Consider the following 4,766-nt stretch of genomic DNA (forward strand, 5'->3'; position numbering starts at 1 on the left):
TTTTGAACATTACCTTTAATTTTATTGAGTTTTATTTTTTATGCTATTTAATTTTTTTGTTTTGTATTTTTACACAGGTTTTATATTTTATTTCTTCTATCTTTATTTTTCTAGTTTTTCTTTTACTTTTTATTATTTATTTACTTTTTAATTACTTTTAATTTTAAAATATTATTTAATTTTTATTTTCATGTTATTTTATTTTTTGTTTTTCTTTTTAATTTTTAACATTAGTTTTTAATATTTTTATTTTTTCTTTTCTTTTTTACTTTATTTTATTATTTTTAAATTTTATTTTATTTTTATTATTTTATTTATTTTAAAATTTAATTTAATTTGTTCATGGTTTCTTTGTTCTTTTTTTTTTTTTTTTAAACCTTACTTACCCCGAGTATGTCACAGACTGGCTGTTGGCAACAAAGAAGCTGGAAAATGACATCCGTGGCCACCGAAGGGCTGGAATAGGATCGAGAGTGAGAGCAAAACCTCTGTATTTTCTGCTCCATTGAAGAAGCCGAACGGAGAAAGCTGTAAACGCCGCAGTGCCGTTTTTTTCCTTTTTACCCCCTACCAGGTCTCATTCTACCCATGCAGAGTATTAGCAGCAGAAACTTGATGTCGGGGTGTATTTCAGAGGTAGCAACAAAAGGAAGTAGATGTTTTTATTCTGTAACTCTCCAAACCTCATTGTTTAGTAACAAAGAAATCCAAAACAAAGCAAACAAAAAAACCAAAACATTGAAAACTTTTGGAACAGTGAGGAGGTTGCTAGAAGTTCATGGAAGGATGATTTAAAATCTGCCTCCTCTGTCTGATTTTAAAGGGAAGTGAGAACTAAACAGGTCAGCTTACACTTCTCCAAGAATTATCTGTGTTTTGGGCGAGTAGCAATCCAAAGAAACTCCAGTCTTACTTGGATTTGACCTCTGAAACTCTCAGCAGAGCAGGGAAGTTTCAGTGGAACGAGAGAGCCACAGTTGCTGGAAGAACAAAATTCAGTGGGGCAGAAGTCAGGAACTTTATTTACAAATCCATGCAGGAGGAGGAGGAGGAGGATGACACCAGGAACGCACTCCAGCTGAAGGCAAGGACTTAGTGGAAAAGGCAGGAAATCAAACGGACACTCGCTGGTTACGCTCAAGCAATTATCCAGGAGTCAGAGACAAAAGCTTCGGGAAGCCTGGCCCGGGAAAAGGCCTTTGGGCGGCTTCGCTTCCTAGTGGCTCTCTCCTTTTTTGCCAGCTCCCTGGAAGAGGAAAAACAACAGGAGTAAAGTTTCAAACCCGGGCAGGACGTCCTCGCTCCGGGCAGATGGAAGCGCAGCTCCCCGGGAGCGAGTCCAGGCCGTGCGCCGGGGAGCTCCGGGAATCTGGGATCGCCTGCGTGATGGAAGGGCTGGAACAGCACACCCAGCTGCCGGCTTTAGTGCCGGCACACAGCCGGGCCTGGGCTCAGGCTTAGAGCTGGGACTGCACAACGCCCCAAAGCCGGCTTAGACATGCGGCATTACACCCAGCACCCAGCTCCGGGAGAAACTCGGCTGGGAGAAGCCCCCTGGATGCTCCCTCAGAATACTGACCTCACCCTGCAGCTCCTCCAAAAGAGGAGAACCTACGGAAATCATCCCGAAATCCACGGATTTTCACTTCTTCAGAACCAAAGCGGCAGCAAAATGTGTCCAAACCGGACTGCAAACCAGCAGGTCCCAGGAGACACGGGGATTTATTCCAGAGGGGACACAAGGATCCCTCAGCCAGCCAGCATTTCCCTCGGGCTCTTCCCACTGCTCTCTGAGGACACAAGCACCACTTTTTCCCTGCTGTTCCCCTTTCCATCAATGCAAAAGACTCTGTTCTCCTCCGGCTCCACGGTCAGGAAGGAAAACAAAACGTTACCTTGACACAGGGTGTCCAGGAGGGTGTGACTGAGGCAGGACCCCCAGCTCCCAATCCACCGCTGCTTCTGGATTTCTGAGCAGTTCCTTCCCCTGGCTGCCATGTCCACAGACACCATCTGCACGCACTTCAAAAAGCCACGGAAACACAAAGAGAGAAGAGCAAAGGTCAAGCCACGTGTTTCTAGGCTGGGGAGAAGGAGGGAGGTGTAATATCATCCATATTTCATTTAGAAGAGTAGAGCAATTTTTTCATGACCTTGAGTATCAGCAAAGGGCAGCAAAAGATGATCAACTCCTTTATTAACTTATTAGCAGCAGAGAAATTAAGTTTTACATTTAGTTAAGATCAAGTTTTGCTGCTAAAAGTTAAGGAGGTGCCATGTTGGTGTTAGTGCTTTTTAGAGGTTATTTGTACAACAAATTCATTCTTGAAGCCGCTTACTTTAAAATAAGACTTCTTCCAATACAGATGGCCCAAAAAGAGTCCCAAAATCAAGACAGAAATCTCACAGCGATTAAAAAAAAGTTGTCTTTGGAGCGTATAACTTGCCAGTCCCTCATGGTTTCAGTCCTTACCATTTATTTTTACCAAGTCGATGATTGAAACCTCGTAGAAAGCTAAAAAAAAACCCCAAAATCCAGGACAAAACTACACATTGTCCCCAAGTACCCTCAGTGTGGAGCTGTGTCACCCCCAAGTGTTTGCTCCCTCAGCCCGGCCTGGAGGCTCCAGCTGCTCCCGGGGGCAGGGTTAGCAGGGGAATCGCTCGTTTGAAACCGTTTGTGTCTGTGGCCTGCACTGGAGGGCCAATAAATGCAAAACCACAGAAACTATTGAAGCCTATCAAGGTTTCACAGAGGTGGTTTAAAGAATGACAGAAGGTTCAATCTCACCCTTTGCAGCACCTCTTGCAAGACACACTGACTTTCAAGACAAAGAGGTTCCTCGTGAAGAAGAGCTTGCTTTTCCAGGGTTCCTAAAATATAGCTGAGATGCCACCCTTTAGATCATGCACTTCCCCCTCTGAAGCCAAAAAATCCAAAGACAGCGCTCCTTCAGAACCCTGAGGGACAGCCATGAATTCTGGGGCTCCAGGACGCAGTGAAAAATTGCACCAAGACACCCAGAACAGGGCAGCGCTGCCTGGGAGAAGCAGCATTACTCTCTGAGAAAATGCCATTCTGCAGCCAGGTTAGTGCTTTGGAGAATTTTACTGCTATCTATGGAGGGGAAAGAAAAAAACAACAAACCAACAGTATTATAGCTGTGGAATGAAGAAAAAATCCCCAAACCACTGTCCAGAGTACGAGGGTGAACATCCACAGCAATATAGCAAAAGAAATGGGAACTTCAGAAAAAAACAGAGACATTAAAACCAGACCAGATGAACAACCACTGTCTATTAGAACGATGGTTGCACAAAAGAACTCTGGCCTTAGTTCAGGTCACAGTTCTCGAAGAATCTTTGAAGACCACTTTGAAGTGCTACAAACCAAGTCAAGCCAAGCACACTTTCATTTTCTAGACAGATTTTAAGACACCCGAGGGAGAGTCTCGAGAGCACGTGCTCAGTTGCCAGATTTGCCTTTGCCCGCCCCAGCAAGGACAGCGCAGATGTGGCCAGTGCAGGTCACACCCAGCCCAAGTTCTGCCTGAGCCCCTCTGGCCGCACTTCCTGCTGATAATGCTGACCCCTAAGAGGCCCCAGCCAGGACTGGAAAAGAGGCTCCAGCAACACTCAGAGCATCCTTCCTGTGCAGAAAGCGCAGGACGTGTTCTTGCACCCACAGGGGGAGACTGCTCCCGTGCCAGAGCACTGAGGCCAGAGGGAGCCAAACAGGCCCCATGTGCTGGCAACTTGGACCTGGGGGAGAGGAGGGGAGCAGATAAAATCCATGCAAAGCAGAGGAGGGAAGCGCCTCCAGCCCCAGTGCAGACTGTGAAAAGCTTGTGAAAGGCTGGGCTGTTTTCCTCCTTCTTCCAGACCCATCCCTCCTCAGCCATAGTGCACATCCCTAGAGGAGCAGCGCTGCTGTGGAGCTAAGGCCTCAAGTCAGTCGTACCCCATGCTAAGTGACACTTTTTCTCAGGGACACAGGGCATTTCAGCTCAGCCTGGAAGAGACTCCCACTGGAGTTTCAGTGACAGCTGCTGTTGGGTTTCCCAGAGGTGGCTTGCTTCCGTTTGGTTTTGTGAAAAACAAAACTCACACAAAACCAAAACCAACACAAAAATAAAAAAACCCACCACCACCAAAAAAACACTGAACAAAACAAAAATAAACCCAACAAAAAACCCAAACACAGGTGGAAATTATTTTCTTGCAGAATTTTCCAAGCAAATCCATAACAAAAACATTAGCTTGCTTGTCTCACTGGGAATCCTTTTTCTCAAAGTCCCTCTGGACCTGAGGATGCCAGGGTGTTCTGATGTGACAAGAGATGGAAAAAACCTAGGATGTGCAAAGCACCCAGGCGGGTTGCACGGCAGCCTTCTGGAAGAAAAAAACAAACGTTCAACTGTTTAGTACACAACACAAAAATTACCTCAACCGGCTCTGGGAAATCCAACAGTGTCTCTCTTTAAAACTCCATTGGGAATCTCCTTTGGGCAGAGCCTAAATCACCTACTCCAATGAACCAGTGTGCACGTGGAACTCTTGGTGTGGAAGAGTCAGTGCAGTTCCTGTGCCCTTATGTACAGAGGATGAAACCAAAACCCAATTTTGCCCCACAAAATCAAATAGAAAATAATTAGAAGAAGGATATTGTGCACTAGAAAAGATCTGCTTGCTTTTGAATGCAGTGCCCCAGAACACAAATATTCATTCAAATGAGAAAACACACGCAATATGAACAAAACCACCAA

This window comes from Hirundo rustica (genome assembly GCF_015227805.2).
Source record: "Hirundo rustica isolate bHirRus1 chromosome 4 unlocalized genomic scaffold, bHirRus1.pri.v3 SUPER_4_unloc_1, whole genome shotgun sequence".
NCBI classification, from domain to species: domain Eukaryota; kingdom Metazoa; phylum Chordata; class Aves; order Passeriformes; family Hirundinidae; genus Hirundo; species Hirundo rustica.